General features: G+C 36.9%; 1 long non-coding RNA gene across 14 annotated transcripts; it reads right to left on the bottom strand.

Annotated features, from left to right (window-relative positions):
- Nucleotides 1–936: 936 nt before the first annotated feature.
- Nucleotides 937–24,303, bottom strand: LOC150037305 (uncharacterized). Of its 14 annotated transcripts, none has more exons than XR_016528122.1 (8): nucleotides 23,544–24,303; nucleotides 23,394–23,460; nucleotides 7,342–7,398; nucleotides 5,368–5,423; nucleotides 5,177–5,236; nucleotides 4,911–4,961; nucleotides 4,644–4,702; nucleotides 3,942–4,539 (listed from the first exon to the last, which is right to left on the bottom strand). It is a non-coding gene; the product is annotated as an uncharacterized LOC150037305 (long non-coding RNA). The 14 variants fall into 14 exon arrangements; XR_016528119.1 differs by having other exon boundaries at nucleotides 5,119–5,236; XR_016528130.1 differs by lacking the exons at nucleotides 3,942–4,539; nucleotides 4,644–4,702 and adding an exon at nucleotides 937–1,456.

Below are 24,303 nucleotides of genomic sequence, written 5' to 3' on the forward strand. Positions count from 1 at the left end.
TGCCAACTTAACAAGCTTACCTTTTTTGGGATTTGTTTGATTGGGGAGCTGAGAACTCAATTACACAATATGGAATTCACTCCTTCCCTAAAGCAGGAGTGAGTAGATAAATTGCTCCCTTAAGGGCCGATTCCAGGTCTTGAACATAGTGGCCACACCCTTGTTGTTGGAAGAGAGAACCCAGTCATAGTAGGACTATGACTTATTGTTCATTAGAGGAATCAGTGGTACTTAAGGAGTTAGATGTAACTACAGGGGCATAACGGTAAATTGGCTCAGTTGTACTTACGAGCGATTTGTGAAGGGTTATCGCACTGTTGAATGGTTAATATGGACACAAAAATATATCTGTAGTGAGAATAGTGCAACTGTCAGTCTTTAGTGAAGTGCCCGACAGTTAATGGATGGTGAATCCCATGACTAAAGAGTTTAATCAGTTATTCACGTACTGTTGGAGCTTCAAGCTACAAGTCCGTAAGGTCCCCTTGGTAGCTCAATGGATTCAAGTTGAGAATCCATTTTTGGGGTTAGTTTGAAGCATTCAAATTACAAGAGGAAATTCAATTATATGTGATATAATTGGTGTGATGTATGAGATACATTATTTGCAGGAATTAATATAAATATGATTTACATTAAGTACCATAAAATAGAAAAAGAATTATAGTTTATATATTTCATGAGATGAAATATTAAAACTACAGGTTATAGATACAATACGATGAGTTGGTTATCATATTTATTTATAATATATTAATTATATGATAATTAATTCTTTTTCTCTAATAACCGATTGAGTGGGAGGTTATTGAAAGTTTTATGATAATCGTGAGATAAAAGGAAAATTGTTTTCCTAAATTTAGAAATTGCTTCATTCGGAAAGTACTCATGAAAAAGCTATCAAGTAAAAGAGTTTTACTAAGTGATAGTGTTGAGAGAGACTAAACGATCGTGTTGAGTTGACTATACAATAGTCACTCAGTTGATCATTGTTATACAATCGAGTAGCAAAGTCTATGTGATAGGCTTGCGTTTACTAAACGATGGAGCACATCGTCTATGCGATATACTGTGTTCTTATCTCCCACTTGCTCGATCTTCTACTCGATCGCATACCTCCTATCTTCCTCAAGCCAAGATCATACAGAGCCCTAAATTGTGCACTTCCCACCTAAGCCCTCTAACCTGAATACCAACCTGTTAAACATTATTAATGTACACATACAACATGCCTCCATCAGGTTCTACAAAAGTTTATATAGTCACATGCAAACAGTCATGACATAGCATCTACAGGTAAAATATTTACAGTTGGGCCCACACTTCACTAACAAAGCCCTAATCCCCCTCAAAACATGTGTACATAGATAGACCATCAACCTAAATTCTTCTTAACAAGCCGGGCCTTTCAGTGGCAAGCAGCAGCAGGATCAACCTTGAGGAATCTGACCGCTACCTGGAAAAGGAAAAGATAAAAAAATCTGTGAGCTAGTAGCCCAGTGAGTGACTATAGAATCATATTACACCATGCATTACATCATTACGAACATGTAAATATATCGATGAGCATCTCAAACAACTTCCTTTAAACATAAACATTGATAACCATTCTTAAACATCATTAAACATCATTATTTCTTAGTTGAGAACGAGCATACATCGCTTTAGCTCTCAACATCTGTTACCGGCCAAGATACCCATACTTCGTCCTCCTTTTGCTGGTATATGGCCTAGGAGACCCATACTTTGGCCTCTCATTCAGAACTATCTAGTGCATATGGAGTTTTCTAAGTACCATCAACACCTTAGGTACTATTACCCAGATACTTCTCCGTCTCCTTCAATACTGGGTTATTTTCTAGCATCAAATTAAGCTTTATTGCATGCCATTTACACAAAGACTCATTCTATCATAGCCTTCCTCCAAAACGCATGCTTCAACATAGGAACTTAACTTTTGTAATGAATTCACAACATACCTTGGCATGCGTTAAAAAATATACAAGCTAGAGAAGATACGCTATGCTATTCATTAAACATTTGTTGCTTGAGAAAGTATAAATTCATCATCAACACCACTGTAACTTACATGGTCTTTTCTGCATAAGTATTGAAAGCATTAATTTCATTTTAGTTACTCACAGCTCTTCGGGGCTCTTAACGGATTATATGCCTCTCCTAGCTCCTCTTGGCCTGAAAGAACATAATTCTCGGTTAGATTCCTTAGAAATCTCAGTAAAATGCTTCAGATAGTTCGCTTACTAATGAAACTTTCATCAACAAAATCAGCATTACTAGCAAGATGATCATCATGAGCGAGATCACCCTCATGAGCGAGATCATCCTTATAAGCAAGATCATCTTCATGAGTGAGATTTACCACTTCAACCAAGATTTATCTCTTCTAGCGAGATTTGTTACTTTCCAGCGTGATTTGCGACTTCTCAGCGAGATTTGCAACTTTTCAGCGAGATTCAAAGCAAAACCAGTGAGATTTTCATCCTTAGCACAATCCACCTCTTCCTTATCTTGCTCATTTTCTTATCCTGCTCTCGCTCTCGCTCATTTTCTTATCTTTCTCTTGCTCTCGTTCACTATGGTAAGCTGCTTGCTTAATCTTCCCAAGCAGCTACCTATTTACGCACCGATTTCGTATTTCAATTTCAAAAATTCATAACTCAAAATCCAGGACTCTTTTTAAAAAATTTCCTTCTACAAACATGTTTAGAACTGAGTTAACTTTCTTACTTTAAAATATCAGCCCCAAATTTCTTGTAATTTGGCTTAAAGCTTCCAATTTTCACCTTGGGCTCTGATTAATCCGAGAATCTGCCCCTTCTGAAAATTCTTCACTTTTTATTTTTCTCCTTGTGAGATCGTTCTCTGGAAAAATAATCTAAAAAACTAGATTCTCCCAGCTTTTAAATAGCACCAATATCACTTAATTTTCTCAATTCATTTGCCAAAACCGAGCTTCTGAAGTTCCTCTTCCTTTTATACTTCCTGTCGCCTCCCATGTTCAAAGGTCAAACCACCACCTCATCCAGCACTTAGTGCTTAAATCCAGCTACTTCCTCTCTAATCCTTTCTTTTTTCTTCTTTTTTTTCCTTCATTTGTAATTTCCCTGTAACTACATCGTAAGTTTTTCACTTATCAAATAATTAATATGACATTCTCAACTAAACATACTTATATAGGAAACGTAAAATTCGGGATTTACATAATATGTTTAAAATGAAAGGGGAATAATGTTTTTTCAATGAATAAATTAAAAATCAATTATAAATTTGGAATAATTAGCATAAAATTTTTAAGTAAGGAAAGAAACAAAGAAATATTAAAAATAGAAATGGATGAAATTATAATATAAAGTAATCAAATGATACAAAAGTGTCAAAATAAAATAATATGTAATATCTTTAACAAAACATAGTTTATTATCCCATGAGGTAATTCTCTTGTGGTTCTTGGAATATATCATTTTAAATATGATTTATTTAAGAAACAATTGATTTTTTTTTTTTAATTACTACCTATGGAACTTCGATTGCATAATGGAAAACACATCCAACTATAAATGCAGTTACATGTGCAGTCATTTTACCATCACAAACTATGAACTTTAGCATGTATTTTCTACTGAATTGTACACAACCATTGCAATTGTTACAAATGAGACATTTTCTGACTTCCGTTGGGATACACTCTTTGATTGCAAATTATGCATTTATCTAACCATGGGTTGTCCTTATTAACTATCTCAACAATTAAGGCAATTACAGAACAATATAAATCACCAAATATCCCAGCATAACTTCTTTGATGCTTACTATTTTTCTTTTTCCATCTTTAGAGGGAGGAAGAAAAGTGGACATATTTATGTGAGCCAAGAAGATTTTCCTCCTATATAAACAAATAATTAACAAAATACCAATATTAATGTAGAGGAGAAAATAATTACAATATTTAACTATTAGTGAAAATTTATTTAAAATGGAAAATAGAAAAAGTGGAATCCAACATTAGTTATTTTATCATTGGAAAGCCTCCTCATATGCCCCCACCTTTACTTGTGGGTTTGGACCCCAAGGAGTACCTATGTTTTAAAGCAAGGGAGGAGATAGGAAAATGTGGGCATGGTGGACATCCCACACACATGTGTCACGGCCGTCTGAACGTGGCGCGGCACGACACACATGCTTCATAAGGAAAATCTATAAATTGGCCTTGTTGAAGAGTGTGAGATTTCCAATCAGTTCCGATACAACTCCGATTGAGATAGATTTTTTACTGGGCTATTTTATCCTAGGGATGCCATGGCCTTACTCCGAGCTATTTGCACAAAAGAGCAGAGCTGCGAAACATTTTAGAGAAAGAAAGATCCATGACTCAACCTACTTTCATCGTTTTGTTCGTTTTGCAGATTCTGTTCCAGCAATCGCCTTTTAAGCCATCCATTTGTTGTTCTATTCTACCCGTCGGGGAGTCATTCCCAACAATTTTAAGACGTCATCCATTTGCCACAGTTCATGATGGCCCTGTCAACACAGACCGACATTATGTCCTCTAATCTCAACCGTCCTTTCCATTTTGAAGGGGCGCACTTCAAACAATGGAAGCAAAAGATAATGTTATTTCTCACCGTTAAGAAGGTTGCTCACGCATGCACCACAAAGAAGCCAATTGTCCTAAAAGAAGATCCTATCGAAGAAAAAATCAAAGAAGTAGTTGTTTGGGAAGAAAATGATTTTCTCCGCAGAAACTTTATTTAAAACGGGTTAATTGATAATCTCTATGACCATTACAGTACAATGAAGATAGCAAAAAAAGTTTGGTATGCCTTGCAAAAAAAAAAAAAAGATATGATATCGAGGAGGTCGGTTTGAAAAAATATGCAATAAGTCGTTACCTGAAGTTCTAAATGACAGACGACAAATCTGTGGAGGCCCAATACCATAAACTGCAGAAAATAGATCATGAGATAATAAGTGAAGATATGCCTTTTGATGAGAAATTTTAAATTGATGTCATTATTGAATAGTTGATCCCTTTATGGAAGGATTTTAAAAATGCCCTTCAAGACCAGGGAATTCTCCTTGGAGAGTTTAATAACACACCTAAGGATTGAGAAGAAAGCCTGTAAGCAGGACCAGAGGGAGGAGGTAAACATCATACCAGGAAAGTCCATCTCTACAATGATAAAGCCTAAACCGTCTGCCTCCGCAATGATAAAACCTGAACCAAAGTTAAAGAGAACTAAGAGGAAAGGTCAAAAGTGGGGCTCCAACAACCAAAAGAATGAAAATAAGCAGAACCCCCCTCCCCAAAAGAAATGGTGCAATTTCTTTGCTACAATTGCAACAAACCTGGACATATGACCAGGAACTGTAGGAATAGGTGTCGTCCTGCTGAACAGGCGAACCTAATAGAAGAACCGTTATTAGCCAGGATCACAGAAGTAAATGTGATGATGACTCTGTGGGATGATGGGTAGACACTTGCACAACACGCCATGTCTATCATGACCTTAGTTTATATAAGATTTATTATGAAACTAGGGATAAAAATATATTGTTAGGAGATCATCACTTAATACAAGTTGTTGAAGTCAGCGAGGTGGAACTAAAGTTTACCTCTAGAAAGACCCTTACTCTGAAGGACGTTCTACACACTTCAGAGATAAGGAAGAATCTAGTCTTAGGTTATCTCTTAAACAAGGTGCGCTTTACTCAGACTATAGGGACCAACTTGTGTACTCTTACAAAAAAATAATGTCTTCATGGGAAAGGGCTATACAATTGATGGAATGTTTAGACTTAATTTTGACTTGAATAAAACTAAGTCTTCCATTTATAAGTTGTGTTCTTTTAATATTTGGCATGCTAGGCTTTGTCATGTTAATAAACGAATAATTAGAAACATGAGTAGGTTGGAAATGATTCCTAATCTATCCATGAATAACTTTGATAAATGCGAATATTGTAGTCAGGCTAAAATTACTAAAACTTCGCTTAATCAGTATTTAGGGAATCTAAACCTCTAGATTTAATTCATTCAAACTTATGTGAATTTGGTGGTGTCTTGACTAGGGTAAAAGATACTTTATCATGTTTATAGATGACTGATTTGACTTCACTCTTGTATATTTACTGAAGAATAAAAGTGATGCTTTTGATGTGTTCAAATTTTTGTAACTAAAATATAAAATCAGTTGAATAAAAAGTTAAAAGACTTCGTAGTGATAGAGGAACTGAATACAATTCAGATGTTTTTAATAATTTCTATAACTCACATGGAATAATTCATGAAAAGACAACATCTTATTCTCCTTAAATGAATGGAAAAGCTGAAAGGAAAAATAGAACTCTATCTGAACTAGTAGTTGCTATTTTACTTAATTCAAGAGCTGCCTCTTATTGGTCGGGTGAAATTATCCTTACCATGTGCTATGTGCTTAGTAGAATACCAAAGTCTAAAAACACAACTTCACCCTATAAAGTTCTTAAGAATAAGAAACCAAACTTGTCATATTTCAAAACTTGGATGTGTTTAGCCTATATAAGAATACCATATCCTAAAAGAAGAAGACTTGCTAGTATTGCCTATGAATGTGTCTTCATAGAATACGCGGTAAATAATCCATGACCTAAGAAATCAAGTGATTATAGAATCCAATGACACTGACTTCTTTGAGGATAGATTTCCCTTTAAATCAAGAAATATTGGGGGCTAAAGTTATAGTAGTCTACCTTCAATTAGAATTCAAACTCCAAATGAGGAAGCAGATCCAAAGCCCAAGAGAAGCAAAAGAACTCGTACTGTCAAGGACTTTAGGGATGGCTTCCAAACCTTCAACGTAGAAGAAGATCCTAAGAACCTAAAAGATTCTCTGTCCTCAGTAGATGCCAATTTATGACAAGAAGCTATAAATGATGAAATGGACACTTTTGAGTCAAATAGGACTTGGCATTTGGTAGACCTACCCCCTGGTTGTAAAGTAATAGGATGCAAATTGATCATGAGGAAGAAACTCAAACCTTTGACTAGTTCAAAGCCAGACTTGTAGCTAAGGGTTTCAAATAAAGAGAAAACATAGATTTCTTTGACACCTTCTCCCCTATGACTAAGATCACCTCAATTCATATTTTTTTTTTTCCCTAGTTGCCCTAAACTGAAGGAAATCTGACATGAGGATTTCCATGAGTAGCAGAATGATCGTTCCAGATTCCATTCATATTTGAACACGCACAATTACAGTCAACAAACAAAAAATAACTGGTCATGCAACATAAAAAATTACAGCATGCTTTTCAATAAGATCAAGGGATAAAGCATCATACCTTTGAAGACTCATCTTCAAACTCCCTCGATCACGAACACTCGTTCAATCTCCAAGTCTGCAACACACAAACGCTCGAACAAGTGACCGCAACATTGAATGATTAGCAGCAACCACGAACAAAATGATCTCCAAGATCACAAACCAAACGAACAGTCTCCAACACCTCGACTCAGTCGAGTTGATTAAGACACCACCACGAGGGCTACTGTGGTATTCTCGGTGTGAGAATCCAGAAGTTTAGGCTCTATGTGGACTTGGTTAGAGGAAGAGACCGGAGGAATAACAATCGTGTAAACAATTGAGCAAGTGGGAGATGATAAAGAGTCTATCGTATAGACGATGCTCAATTGTTTAGAAGACGGTAAGCTATCATATAGAAAAAGCCTCGCGATCGTTTAGAAGACAACAAGCTGAGTGAACTATCGTGTAGTGTCACTCCACAATCGTTTAGTCTCTCTTCAACTATCGTTTAGTGAATCCTATTCACTTGACAGCGATTCCGTGAGTCTTTCCGAGAATGGAAACTCTCTTTAAAAAAACTTGCCAAAATTAAGAAAACATTTTTCCTTTTATCTCACGGTTGAAACCACCAATAACCTCTCACTCAATTGGTTATTAGAGAAAAAGATACAATTATCCAATAATTAATATTATTATAAATATATATGATAACCAACTTACCGTATTATATTTATAACCTACAGTTTTAATATTTAATCTCATGAAACATATAAACAATAATTCTTTTTCTAATTTCATGGTACTTAATGTAAATCTAATTTACATTAATCCTCTACTTGATGTATCTCATACATCACCGATCATATCATATATAATTGAATTTCCTCTTGTCAATTTGAACATTTCAAATAAGCACCAAGAACTTATTCTCAACTTGAATCCATTAAGCTACTAAGGGAACCTTATAGACCTACAGTTTGAAGCTCAAACGGTATATGAATAGCTCACTGAACGCTTTAGTCATGGGATCCACAATCCGTTAACTGTCGGACACTCCACTAAAGACCGACAGCTGAACTCTCCTTATACAGATATATTTTGTGTCCATATCAACCAATCAATAGTTCGATAACCCTTCACAGATCACTCGTAAGTATAGTTTGGCTAATAACTATTATGTCCTTATAGTTACATATAACTCCTTAAGTACCACTGATCTCTTTAATGAACATAAGTCATAATCCTATTATGACTGAGTCCTCTCTTCCAAAGAGAAGCTGTGGCCACTATGTTCAACACCCGAAATCAGCCCTTAAGGGAGCAATCTATCTACTTACCCCTGCTTCAGGGAAGTAGTGAATTTCATCTTGTGTAACTGAGTTCTCAGCTCCCAAATTAGACAAATCCCCAAAAAGATAGGCATGTTGAGTGGCAATCTAGCCAATCTCACCCATACTAATCAATGGACCGCCCTCAAAGGCAGGAGATCCCAAAACACTCATGATTGAGAACATGTCACCTATGATCGTTTAGGTGAGATGTAAGTCACAAGTATACACGACATTATATAAAGAGACGAATTATCTCGTGGTCCGATCTTATACAAACTCTTTGCATAAGACAACCCCGCTCGCATGTCTCCACATGAATGGTCAGAACTACCATCTATAGTAGTTCACAACATTTGTAAACCTCTACAAAGCGGACCGTATCCGTAGTGTCACCAAGATCAGGTATCCCTCCTTAATTCTTATACTACATAACTTTTTAGGTTAACACTTAAGGCATGATCTGCTTGTTTATCTCATATACATGCTTAAGTTTACATGCAATAACCATGGAGCTTTGTTTATTGGATATTAGTAAATGCCAAATAAAATCTCTTATTTTATTCCTAACAATGTGTATAGTTTACAAACTACGAGACTCCAGAAGAATTAGGACACCAATCTTAACAACCTTGTAGTTCATCAAATGGATGTAAAGACTGAATTCCTGAACGGTGAACTTGTATAAGAGATTTATATGGAACAGCCTGATGGCTTCGTAGTCCATGGTCAAGAGAACAAGGTTTGTAAGTTTGATAAATCTCTTTATGGCCTGAAACAAGCTCCTAAGCGGTGGCATGAGAAATTCAATAATCTCATCACATCTAAAGGATTCAAAGTTAATGAAAGTGACAAGTGCATCTACTATAAGTTCAAAACAACATATGCAGTATCATATGTTTGTATGTAGCTGATTTGTTAGTTTTTGGATCAAACTTGCACGTTATAAATTATATGAAATCCTTGTTGAGTGCAAACTTTGATATGAAAGACTTAGGAGAAGTAGATGTAATCTTAGGCATAAAAGTAACTAGGTTTGAAAAAGGAATTTCTTTAGATTGATTTCATTATATAGTGAAAATTCTAAAGAATAATAATTATTTTGAATGTAAACCAACATGTACTCCTTATGACCCTAATGTGAAGTTGTTCAAGAACACTGGAGATGGTGTTAATCAATCTGAGTATGCGAGTATCATAGCCAGTCTCAAATACGTTGTTAATTGCACTAGGTATGATATAGCTTATGCTGTAAGATTACTTTGTAGGTTTACAAGCAGACCTAGTATAGAGCATTGAAATGTTGTAGAAAGGGTTATGAGGAACTTGAAGATAACATAGAACCTAGGATTACATTATCAGAAGTTTCTCAATGTCTTGGAAGGGTTCAATGATGTTGACTAGAACTCCCTCTCAGATGATTCAAAGGCTACTAGTTGCTATGTTTTTCATATAGCAGATGGAGCTGTTTCTTGGAAGTTTAAGAATTAGACTATTTTAGCTCAATCTACGATGTAGTCAGAAATGATAGCACTAGCAACAACTAGTGATGAAGCAGGTTGGCTTAGAAGTATACTATAAGAGATTCCCTTATGGAAAAAACTGGTACCAACCATATTAATCCATTGCGATAATTCTACAACAATCGCAAAAGTTCAAAACCGTTACTACAACGGAAAGAGATGACAAATACGTCGTAAACACAGTACCATAGAGAGTTTCTCACTAATGGTGCAGTTAGAGTGCATCACATATGTGTTAGAAATGTCCTAAAATTTGCAGTTCGTAAATATTAGAAACATATTCTATTTATCAAAAAAGTATTATTGAGTTGTTCATTCAGTAAAATATTATTGATATTGCATTTTGTTATGAAAATCCAATAAACAAAATTCATGGCGATAGTATGAATACTTTAATTTTATATGAAGACATAAAAGTGGATCAAGGTTTAGTATTGTGCAACGACCCAACTCCCTAGGACTTAAACTAAGTCGTTACTATAAACATGCATGCATAAAATTTAAATTGACATTTTTTCTTAACTTAGTAAACACCAACTAAATAACATAAAATAATTATTTTCATTAAAACTAAATCACTGAAAGTCATTTAACAGGGTACCCTTAAAATCATAAAACAAAACTAGAAATTTCTTTTAGAAAGTGTAAAGCACAGATACCAAACCTTCGAGTTCAAACATCAAGACAAAAGAAATTTAAAACATAAAAATCTTGAAAACATGAGCAGAAGATTTCTATTAACTGGCTCACTCTTTTACCTTTCCCTTAGACGTGCATCGCTTTCACACACATCAGGTTCGATGTATATCTCTTTTATATACATTGAACCCTCTAGGAATGCATCACTTTCATACACCTTAGGTCTTCTCTATGAATGCAGGGATGTGCACCTCTTTCGTACACATGGTTATGTATACACCTCTTTCGTATACATATAACCTATTGAGCGTGCACCTCTTTCGTACACCTTAGCCCCCTCTAGGTATGTATCACTTTCATACATACAGGCCCTAGGACATCTCTTTCACGCACTAGTGCCCTTAAACATGCATCATTTTCATGCACTCAAATAAATCAAATATTGGAAAGGAAAAGAGATCGCATCCAAAATCATATTACATGTAACATTCACATGATCACGAGCCATAAAATCTTGTAAATAATGTCATGTTAATCAGCCTAGATAGGCATGCATAATCTCTTATTAATGAATTGGCCCTAATGCATCTCTTTCATGCACCAGACTTCTTGAAAACATGCACATAATGAATCATTCATAAATACATAATAAATAACATGGCATACATTTTCATAGTTTACAAATAAATCTCATTAAAGCATGTACATTATCATATATCTGATTTTTGCCTGGTGCTATGGAATTCCAGTAATAGTGTCACTTACCTCAAAATTTCGGCCAATACTCAATCATCCACCTAAATATATATATATATATTATAAAAATCATGCTCATACTGAACGAAATCAGACATGAGGATTTTCATGAGTAGCGGAATGATCGTTCTAAATTCCATTTGTATTTGAACATACACAATTACAATCAAGAAACGAAAACATACAGGCTATGCACAAAATGAAATTACGGCATACTTTACATAAGATCAAGGGATAGAATTATACATAACTTTGAAGACTCATCTTCAACACACTTGATCGCAAACGGTCGTTCAACCAGCAAGACAATAAACATAAACGCTCCAACACTTCGACCGCACCACAACACGATCACAACAACCACGAACACAATGATCTCCAAGATCAAGAACATCGCAAACTCAACAAACGGCCTCCAAAAACCTCGAACTATGTTGAGTTGAGTACCACCAAAATGGTTACCTTGGTATTCTCGGTGTGAGAATCCAAAAGTGTGGGCTCTGTGTGGAGTTGGTTAGAGGAAGAGATCGAGGAAGAACAATCGTGTAAACGATTGATCAAGTGGGAGATGACAAAGGTCTATCGTATAGACGATGCCCAATCGTTTAACAAATGTTATGCGATCATTTAGTCTCTCTTCAGCTATCGTTTAGTGAATCTCATTCACTTGATAGCCAACCATGAGTACTTTCCGAGAAGGGAAAATCTCAATTCAACAACTTTAGCAAATCCACTAAATTTAGGAAAACATTTTTCCTTATCTCACAATTACCATGAAACCTACCAATAACCTCCCACTTAATTGGTTATTAGAGAAAAAGAGATAATTATCCAATAATTAATATTATTATAAATATATATGATAACCAACTTACCATATTATATTTATAACCTATAGTTTTAATATTTCATCTCATGAAACATATAAACCATAGTTCCTTTTCTATTTCATGGTACTTAATGTAAATCTCATTTACATTAATCCTCCACTTTATGTATCTCATACATGATACCGATCATTTCATATATAATCGCATTACCTCATATCAATTTAAAATTTTAAATCAACACCAAAAACTGATTCTCAACTTGAATCCATTGAGCTACCAAAGTGACCTTATGAACCTGTAGCTCGAAGCTCCAACGATAAATGAATAATTGACAAGACTCTTTAGTCACGGGATTTACCATCCGTTAACTGTCAGGCACTCCACTAAAGACCGACAGCTGAACTCTTCTTACTACAAATATATTATGTGTCCATATCAACCAATCAACAGTGCAATAACCTTTCACATATCCCTGGTAAGTATAGCTAGGCCAATAACCGTTATGCCCCTATAGTTACATCGAACTCCTTAAGTACCACTGATCCTTATAGTGAACATAAGTCATAGTCCTACTATGACTGAATCCTCTCTTCCAAAGAGAAGTTGTGGCCACTATGTTGAAGGCCCGAAATCGTCTCTTAAGGGAGCAATCTATCTACTTACCCCTTCTTCGAGGAAGGAGTGAATTCCATCTTGTGTAACTGAGTTCCCAGCTCCTAAATCAGAAAAATCTCCAAAAAGGTAGGCATTTTGAGTTGGCAATCTGGCCACTGTCACTCATACTAATCAAAGGACTACCCTCAAAGGTAGGAGTTACCAAAACACTCAGGATTTATGTCATGTCAACTATGGTCGTTTAGGTGAGATGTAAGTCTCCAGTATCAACAGCGTTATATACAGAGACTAGTCAACTCGTGGTCCAATCTTATTTAAACTCTTTGTATAAGACACCCCGCTCGCATGTCTCCACATGAATGGTCAGGATCTACCATCTGTACTAATTCACAACATTTGCAAATCTCAATAAAGCGGATCGTATCTGTAGTGTCACCAGGATTAGGTATTCCTCCTAATCCTTATATTATAGACCTATGTAGGTTATCACTTAAGGCATGATCCACTTGTATATCTCATTTACATGATTAAATTTACATACAATAATCATGGAGCTTTGTTTATTGGATATGAGTAAATTCCAAAATAAAATAATCTTATTTTATTCATAACAATGTGTATAGATGACAAACTATGAGACTCCAGGATAATTAGGACACCAATCCCAACAATCTTCCACTTGTCCTAATGCCTCGGAAGACTAATGTACAATACAAGATAAAAATATGTATAATATACAATAATCTAGGGCATACTCAATACCCCAGTATCATCTCCCACTTGCCCTAAACAAGATGTCGCATGTCCCACAGACCCAAACTCTTCAGGTGACCCTTGAACACTTTATATAAATGGAGCCTTTGTAAATGGATCAGCAACGTTGTCCTCCGATGCGATCTTCGTGACTATCACATCACCGCGATACATAATCTCTCTGATCAAGTGATATTTTCGATCGATATGCTTGTCTCGATGATGACTCTGAGGTTCCTTCAAATTTGCCACAGCCCTGCTATTATCACAATAAAGAGTGATAGGCAAATCCATATTTGGAACAACTTTTAAATCTGTAAGGAATTTCCTTAGCCAAACAGCCTTCTTAGCTACATCACTAGCGGCTATGTATTCGACTTCCATATTAGAGTCAGCGATGCATCTTTGCTTGATGCTTCACCAAACTACAGCCCCTCCATTCAGAGTCCATGTATCCTATAAGGATTAGATCCTTATCTCCATACTCGAGCATGTAGTCCCTCGTTCTCCGAAGATATGTGAGGATCGTCTTGATCCTCGTCCAGTGATCTAATCCTGGATTGGACTGATACTAACTGACACTCCCTATTGCATAGCAAATGTCGGGTCTGGTACACAACATTGCATATATTAAGCTTCCTACAGCTAAAGCATAGGGAATCTGTCTCATCTCTTCAACCTCTTGAGGTGTCTTAGAACATTGATCCTTAGACAAAATGATTCCATGCTTGAAGGGTAATAAACCCCTCTTAGAATCCTATATCCTGTACTTGATCAACATTTGATTGATGTACAATGCTTGAGACAAGGCTAACATCTTGTTCTTACGATCCCCAATTATCTGGATTCCTAGAACATACTATGCCTCACCGAAATCTTTCATTTGGAATTGGCAGCTAGCCACTTTTTAATGTCAATCAGAAACAATACATCATTCCCAATGAGTAGGATATCATCCGCATACAGTACCAGAAAGCTACTGAGCTGTTAATAATTTTCTAGTAAACACAAGGCTCATCAACGTTTTAATCAAAGCCAAACGATTTGACTGCACTGTCAAATCTAATGTTGTGTAAACTACCTTTACGACCTCTCTATAGCTCAAAAGGTGTTTCAGAAACATTTTTCGAGGGAACGTTGTTCAGAATAAACCATGCAATCCCCACTGTAAAATCCCGAAACGAATCTGGAAGATGAACATAACTTATCATAGACCGAACCATGTCCAATAAGGTTCTATTTCTCCTTTCTGATACACCATTCTGCTGAGGTGTACCTAGGGCTGAGAGTTGGGATGCAATCCCATGTTCTATCATATAGTTCTAGAATTGGAGGTCCATATACTCTCTACCACGATCAGATCATAGTGTTTTTATCTTCTTACCTAACAAGTTTTCAACTTCAACATTATACTCGAACTTGTCAAGGGCTTCAGACTTACGTTGCATTAAGTAGAGATACTAGTACCTTGAATAATCATCTAAGAAAGAGTTGAAATATTCATACCCACCTTGAGTCATAACACTCATTGGACCACAGAGGTCAAAATGTACAAGCTCCAAGGCTTCCTTGGCTCTGTAACCTTTTCCAGTAAATGGTTGTTTGGTCATCTTGCCTTCGAGGTATGATTCCCACACCGGCAATGAGTCTAAACTCTTTAGAAGTCCACTTTTCACCAACAGCTCAATCCTATTGAGGTTGATGTGACCTAACCTTAGAGGCCAAAGATGGGCGTTTTCCTTAGGAGAAACCTTTGGTCTTTTAGCTGTCGTTGTAGTACTGGACATTTCAGTATTAAACAAGGCTTTTATGACAAACGACCTTAGTACATATAAGTTACTTTCCATTGAACCAAAACCAATCTCCATCCCATTCTTAAAAATAAACACTTTATTCTCAGGAAAAAAAAAAAGACGGTATAACCTTATTCAATGAGATAAGAAACCGAGATTAAGTTCCTCTTGATATGAGGAACTACGAAAATGTTATCCAGTAATAGATAACATTTCTTGTCTAAAAATAACTATACCCTGCCTACAACAACAACTGAAACAACCTCACTAGTATCGACTCGTAAAGTCAACTCTCCCTGTGGCAACGTTTGTCAGGAATTAAATCCTTAGTAAGAGGAACTGATGTGATTAGTAACACCCGAATCAAGGATCCAGGTAGACTCATCATTCTCTACCAAACACGTCTCCAAGACCAATAAATCACATTTATTATCTTTAGACATCCTCCTCTTTTGGAGAGTAGTGGGATCTGTATCAAAGCCTAAATAAGCCTCAACTTCCATATCAGAGAACACTTCTCTTCTATGAACTTGAACAGAATCAGCAACATTTGCTTTCTCTTCCTGGAGTTTAACTTAGGAACTGACACTACTGGTTTTGTCATCCATCCCTTTATGCTCGAAATGTAAGAACTGACGTTCAAATAAATCTTGCAATGAGTCCATGATCTTGCGTGCAATGACCATATTCTTGAAGGAAATCGAAAGCGAGATTTCCATGAGCAGTGGAATAAGACTATTACAAATTACAATCATGAATCAACAAATCATTTACAGTCGACTTCAAACAAATGGTTATACAATTTATACAGAAATTATAGCATGTAAAATACAACAGAACAGAAAGTAAAACTCTACGCACATAGGCAGAAGCGTCTCCACGCTCCGTTGTGTGACCGCTCGAACAATAGCGACCACGAACACTCGATCTACACGACCGCAACACCGCAACAAACACTTCGCGCTCGTCCTCAACGATCTCCTCGGTCACAAACTCCTCTATAACACAAACGGCCTCCACAGCACCACGAACGGCCTCCAGAAAACCTCGATGGTGTCGAGTTGAGTCTGACACCACCAACAAGGCGACCTTGGTATTCTCGATGTGAGAATATAAAGGGTGGGCTCTTTTCGAACTTGGTATGAGGCAGACGAACGGAGGAAACAACGAACGCGTACACGACTGGGCAAGTGGGAGAAGGCGAAGACCTATCGTATAGGTCGATGCCCAATCGTTTAGATAAAGCTATGCGATCGTCTAGCAAAATCTATGCGATCATTTAGTCTATTGTTTAGCTCGGACTGTCGCCTACAGACTCTACACGATCGTTTACCTGGGGCCAACGATCATCTAGCAAAGCAATGCGGTCGTTTAGTAAATATTGCACGATCATTTAGCTCGCACTTGCACGATCGTTTAGCTCACCCAGCCGTCATTTAGTAAATTTGAATTTACTTGACGACTTCGTGAGTTTCTTTTGCATGGAGAGAAAACTCAAAACATTTTTTCTATCGTTTTGTAAAACTCTTTTTTTTATTCAAAATAGGAAACCACTTTCCTTTTAAACTCACGGTTACCATGATTCAATAACCACCCACTACTTTGGTTATTTAAAAGAAAAAGTATTAATTATCCAATAATTAATATTAGTATAAATATAAATGATAACCAACTTATCATACTATATTTATAACCTATAGTTTTAATATTTCATCTCATGAAATATATAAACCATAGTTCTTTTTCTATTTCATGGTACTTAATGTAAATCTCATTTACGTCAATCCTCCACTAGATGTATCTTATACATCATACCGATTATATCATATATAATCAAAATACCTCTTGTCAATTTGAACATTTCAAATCAACACAAAAAACTGATCCTCAACAGAATCCAAGCTACCAAAGGGACCTCATGGACCTGTAGCTCCGAAGCTCTAACAGTACGCCATCCGTTAACTGTCAGACACTCCACTAAAGACCGACAACTAAACTTTCCTTATAACAGATATATTATGTGTCCATCTTAACCAATCAGCAGTGCGACAACCCTTCACAGATCGCTCGTAAGTACAGTTGGGCCAGTAACCATTATGTCCCTGTAGTTACATTTGTCTCCTTAAATACCACTGATCCCTCTAATGAACATAAATCATAGTCCTACTATGACTAAGTCTTCTCTTCCAAAGAGAAGTTGTGGCCACTATGTTCAAGCCCCGGAATCAGCCCTTAAGGGAGCAATCTCTCTACTTATCCCTACTTCAGGAAATGAGTGAATATCATCTTGTGGATTGAGTTCCCAGCTCCCAGATCAGACAAGTCTCCAAAAAGGTAGGCATGTTGAGTTGGCAATCTAGCTACTCTCACCCATACTAATCAAAGGACCTGCCTCAAAGGCAAGAGTTCCCAAAACACTCAGGATTGAGGTCTTGTCACCTATGGTCGTTTAAGTGAGATGCAAGTCTCTAGTATCAACGGCGTTATATATAGAGTCTAATCATCTCGTGGTCCAGGTATTATACAAACTCTTTGTATAGGACACCCCCGTTCCACGTCTCTACATGAATGGTCAGGATCTACCATCTGTAGTAGTTTACAACACTTGCAAACCTCTACAAAGCAAGCCGTATCCGTAATGTCACCAGGATTAGGTATCTCACCTTAATCCTTATACTACAGACCGATTTAGGTTATCACTTAAGGCATGATCCACTTGTATATCACATATACATACTTAAGTTCACATAAGATAACCAAGGAGCTTTGTTTATTGGATATGAGTAAATGTCTGAATTAAATAACACTTATTTTATTCATTGAACAATGTGTATCTTACAACAAAAAATGAGACTCCGGGAGAATTAGAACACTAATCTTAACATTCTCAACCCTTTTGGCCAAAACATCAGGTATGCTAGCCAATATGTGAAGATGAGCCAATGAATTAGCCTGCATCCACAACTCATATGCATTACAAACACTTCGCCGTGCATCAAGGGTCGGGACTTGAGAACATTCCTCAACCATGACAAATTCGAGGTCGTTTACCACAAAATACGTTTTACAAGACTTTTTCCACTGTATATAATTGGTCAAATTGGAGGTATTTAATGGGAATACAAACATGTTGCTGAAAACGAGAACACATTGACCTACGTTAGGTTTTAAGCAAATACCCATTAAAAAAACATACAACATCCAATAAGATTTAGCAAAACTAACATGAACCCCATGTGACATCTAGTTTCGAAATGACGCTTCAAAGGTTTAGGACAAAAATCACTGAAGGGTGGTCAATTATCCCTCCTCTGAATTGAGAAATTCTTAACCAGCCATTAATACCAGAAAAACTCTTGCTCCTATAACAACTAGTCATCATTTATTTGGTCAAGAAATCATTAACTTACTTAACAATTTCGCGTAAGTGTAACTTGCATTTTAGGCCCTAGAGTTCCGCCCCAAGCAGCCAATCCAAAGGAAAAAAATCCGATTGGGGAAAAAACTAAAGCAACCCTATCCATTTATGGAGTTTACCTTAATCTTGACCAACTGCACAAAACCCATCCGAAGGAGGATACTCCCAAGGCACCACGAGGGAGTACCGAATGATCTCACAGTGCAAACCAATGACAGAGACTGTAGGACGTGTTGACACACACCCTACACCCACTTACTATAAGCAATCTCTCCGTCCACCTTGATATTGACTCATGCAAACACCATCCGAAGGGGAATGCTCCTAGGGTACCACGAGGCCAAGCATGAATTTCACGATGTGAACATTCAGGGAGAAATGAGAGTGGAATCATTAATATATCAGATACATCTCTTCCTCCTACTAAGTATTTTATAACCTAGGATTTAGTTTACTTAGAAAAAACACGGCTAAGGATTTTAACTAAGTGACTTTTTAGGTTTGCCCAAAAGTAACTTTTACCTTGGATAGTTAAACAACTTTTGATCATCATCCATTAAACTCTTTAACGGAGTCTTTGACCAACTGTCGCATGCTTGCAAAAAATATATCTAATTCACCTTTCCAGGTAGGTTCCCAGGTAGAGGTGTTCTGTTTCCGTCAGCTGAAGTACCCCAACCTAGACAAAACCCGCCTTAGACAAAAGGTCCCTTATAGATAGATTTAATACAATTTTAATCTTTTATGCCAATCAATTTAACCCTATTAAACCGATTTAAAAAGATTAAACTAGGTTGTTAATTTCATTAGAACCTTGAACTTAGGTCTATCTCAATCTAATTTTAAAACCCTTTTAAAACATAAGTTTACCTTAAGTCCGCATACAACTCTTTCTTATCGATTTGAGTTCTAATTTCTATTATAACGCTTATAACAGAAACAACCAAAACCATTCACAACGCAAAGCAAACACATACAAGGCATTCATAACTTTTACAAACAGCCTAGGTGTCATGCTCCATGCATTGTACATTCATTGCTACCTTTTATATAACATTTATACTATCAAGCAATGAACCAAGCAAAATATGTTTCCATTCACACTTATACTATAACGCTTGTAATATAAAGATGATGCATGAATATGCTTGCTACATGCATAAATATAACTCTTATATTTCATGATGCATGTGCATGCGCTCTTGTAATTCCATCATGCCATATCATAACACTGTACATGATGCATGAATAATTGCACAACCTAAGGTGGGTTTTAAATCTATATGTCATACACTATGTATATAAACCACATACATCTCATGTATATTAAATAAAAGTTGATGAACCGGGAAAAAATACCTCAAATCCTAAAAAACTAAAGCTAACTATTACAAAACCAAAGAGTCTTCGGTTCAAATAGGTAAATCGAGTTTTGAACCGTCCGGCTGAAGTCCGCGTCTCCACTGATCGTGTAGCAAAAACCTGTGCGATTGTCTACATGAAAGAATAAATACTTTACTCAATCGTTTACCTACGCTTCCAGAGCTAAACGATCATTTAGCAACAATCGTGTACCTTTTTCTATGCGATAAAGCATGAGGTACGCGATCGTGTAGCGTGTTTCGCAATGCAAGCCATATACGATCGTCTAAACGACAATGATGTAATGAAGCACTATCGTCTAAACGATCATTGAGCGAGTGCCTTCGTATCATATATCACATGATCGTGTAGTCAGTGACTATGCGAAGAGCATACTTACTACACGATTGTTTAGCGCACGTCTTGTACTAAACAATGAGCATCATATGCTCCCACTCGATCATCTACCTCCAGCATCGACGTGATCGGGCAACCAACACTACGCAATAGAGCAAAAAGTTTATCCCATCGTTTAACATTAGCTAAACGATCGTTTAGTAAATACTACACGATTGCATAGAAAAATCTACACAATCGTTTAGCCAAATCCCAACAATAGTTTACCTGAGGCTACACGACACGACCAACTTTTGGTCTTCTTCTTCGTTGAAAACTGCATCTTCATGCTTCAAAACTTCATCACGAACAACTCGACTAACTTAAACACTTTGAATTACATACTCGATTGCATGTTAATTATGCCCAAAAACACAGGGGCCCTTACAAATTAACACTTTGTAATTTAAATAAAGCTTTAAACAAAGGCAATTAACTCGTAAACATTTATCAACGCCATCCACAAATGCATTTAACACTTAAACGCAAATGCAGAAAACCCACCACGACTGTAAAAGAAGTTCAAAACAGAAGTGAAATTTGGAATATCAGAACAACCTAGCTCTGATACCAATTGAAGAAAATCGGACATGAGGATTTCCATGAGTAGCAAAATGATCGTTCCAAATTCCATACGTATTTGAACATACACAATTACAATTAAGAAATGGAAACATACATGTTGTGCACAAAACGAAATTATTGAATGCTTTACATAAGATCAAGGGATATATTTATACATACATTTGAAGACTCATCTTCAACATCCTTGATCACGAATGCTCGTTCAACCAGCAAGACAACAAACAAAAACGCTCCAACACTTCGACCGCACCACAGCATGATCACAGTGACCACGAACACAATGATCTCCAAGATCATGAACACCGTAAACTCAACGAACGACCTCCAAAAACCTTGAATTATGTCGAGTTGAGTACAACACCACCACAATGGCTACCTTGGTATTCTCGGTGTGAGAATCCAGAAGTGTATGCTCTATGTGGACTTGGTTAGAGGAAGAGATTGAGAACGAACAATCGTGTAAACGATTGACCAAATGGGAGATGACAAAGGTCTATCGTATAGACGATGCCCAATCATTTAACAAATGTTATGCAATCGTTTAGCAAAAGCTCTGCGATCGTTTACTAAAGGCCAACTGAGTGAACTATCGTGTAGTCACTCCACGATCGTTTAGTCTCTCTTCAGCTATCGTTTAGTGAATCTCATTCACTTGACAACCAACCGTGAGTACTTTCCAAGAATGAAAAATCTCAATTCAACAACTTTAGCAAATCTACTAAATTTAGGAAAATATTTTTCCTTTTATCTCACGGTTACCATGAAACCTACCAATAACCTCCCACTCAATTGGTTATTAGAGAAAAAGAGATAATTATCCAATAATTAATATCATTATAAATATATATGATAACCAACTTACCATATTATACTTATAATCTATAGTTTTAATATTTCATCTCATACAACATATAAACCATAGTTCTTTTTCTATTTCAAGGTACTTAATGTAAATCTCATTTACATTAATCCTTCACTTGATGTATCTCATACATCACACCGATCATATCATATATAATCGAATTACCTCTTGTCAATTTGAACATTTGAAATCAACACCAAGAACTGATTCTCAACTTGAATCTATTGAGCTATCAAGGGGACTTTATGGACCTGTAGCTCGAAGCTCCAACAGTACATGAATAACTAACTAAACTCTTTAGTCACAGGATCCACCATCCGTTAACTGCCAGACACTCTACTAAAGACCGACAGCTGAACTCTCTTTTATTACAGATATATTATGTGTCCATATCAATCAATCAACGGTGTGATACCTTTCATAGATCACTCGTAAGTACAATTGGGTCAATGACTGTTATGTCTCTATAGTTAGATCTAACTCCTTAAGTACTACTGATCCCTCTAATGAACATAAGTCATAGTTCTACTATGACTGAGTCCTCTTTCCAAAGAGACGTTGTGGCCACTATGTGCTAGCCTCGGAATCAGCCCTTAAGAGCTTCGGGGAAAGAGTGAATTCAATCTTGTGTAACTGAGTTCCCAACTCTCAAATCAGTCAAATCCCAAAAAGGTAAGCATGTTGAGTTGGCAATCTGACCACTCTCACCCACACTAATCAACGGACTGCCCTCAAAGGCAGGAGATTCCAAAACACTCAAGATTGAGTGTCTTGTCACCCATGGTCGTTTAGGTGAGATGTAAGTCTCCAGTATCAACGCCGTTATATACAGAGATTAATCATCTCGTGGTCCGGTCTTATACAATATCTTTGTATCGGACACCCCCGATCGCATGTCTTTACATGAATGGTCAGGGATCTACCATCTGTACTAGTTCACAACACTTGCAAACCTTTATATTGCAAACCTTTACCACTGTGTCACCAGGATCAGGTATCTCTCCTTGATTCTTATACTACATACCTATTTAGGTTATTACTTAAGGCATGATCCACTTGTATATTTCATATACATACTTAAATTTACATACAATAACCATAAAACTTTGTTTATTGGATATGAGTAAATGTCACATGCTTTAACCATATTTAGTAAATGCTCATCTAAGTCTCAGAACCAACAAAATTATCCTTAATTTCATCACTTGGCACGAAGTAAGATTACTTACCTCAGAGTTTGATCTCAATCCCAACAAATTTATTCTCCTCATTGCCTAAAAGAACCTTGAATTGAGCCTAAAGCAAACATCATAATTTAATTCCAATCCTAAAATATAGCCCAAATCACAAATTAATACCAATACATCCAAAACACTTACTCATGTTTGCTCAAATCGACACTTCACATGAGCCTCGAACACGAAATTCAATGCAGATACAGGCCAATTTGAGAGGTCTCAACCCAAATCTAAAACCCAACCAAACATTAAACCCACATCAAACCAATGTGTATAACAAAATAATGAGAACCCAATTAACCTCACCAATTGCTCACAATCCTTTCTTGACCGCAAATCAGAATGACCCGATCTACAATCCGAACTCCAATCACACTGAACACCAACCAAGTTTTAAAAGTTAATGGGCAACCAAGATATCTGGAAAAATACATCGAAATCGACAAAGAACTGACCCCTAAATAACACACTCCCGACAAATGGCGACCAAAGGCGGCGATAGTTATCAATCTGAACACTTCGGGGGCTGGACAGAGGTGCTCAGTGGACGACAGCTACGATCATGGCACGAAAAGAGGGGATGGCAAGCGACTGGCTCGCGATGGTAGAAACCGGCGGCTGGAAGCACTTCAAATCCGATGATGTTCGCCTTCGCTTCAGAACCGACTGGAGGCAAAAATGGTGCGGAGGGCTGGGCCGTGGCGAACGTGCGACGAAGGCAGGAACGACACAGTGGACGCACGGCGAAGGCAAGACGGCTCGACGGCTGGGTCGCAGCGGACATACGGTGCTTTGAGGTTAACGAACGGTGGTCGGTATTGGCTGGGCGTCAATGACGACGGACGTGCAGCAAAGGGTGGGGGTCGGCTAGGGCAGATCTTAAGAGGGGGGTGCGAGAGCT

Source organism: Benincasa hispida, chromosome 3 (genome assembly GCF_027475165.1).
Source record: "Benincasa hispida cultivar pf3 chromosome 3, pf3_genome.v1.1, whole genome shotgun sequence".
Lineage (NCBI taxonomy): Eukaryota > Viridiplantae > Streptophyta > Magnoliopsida > Cucurbitales > Cucurbitaceae > Benincasa > Benincasa hispida.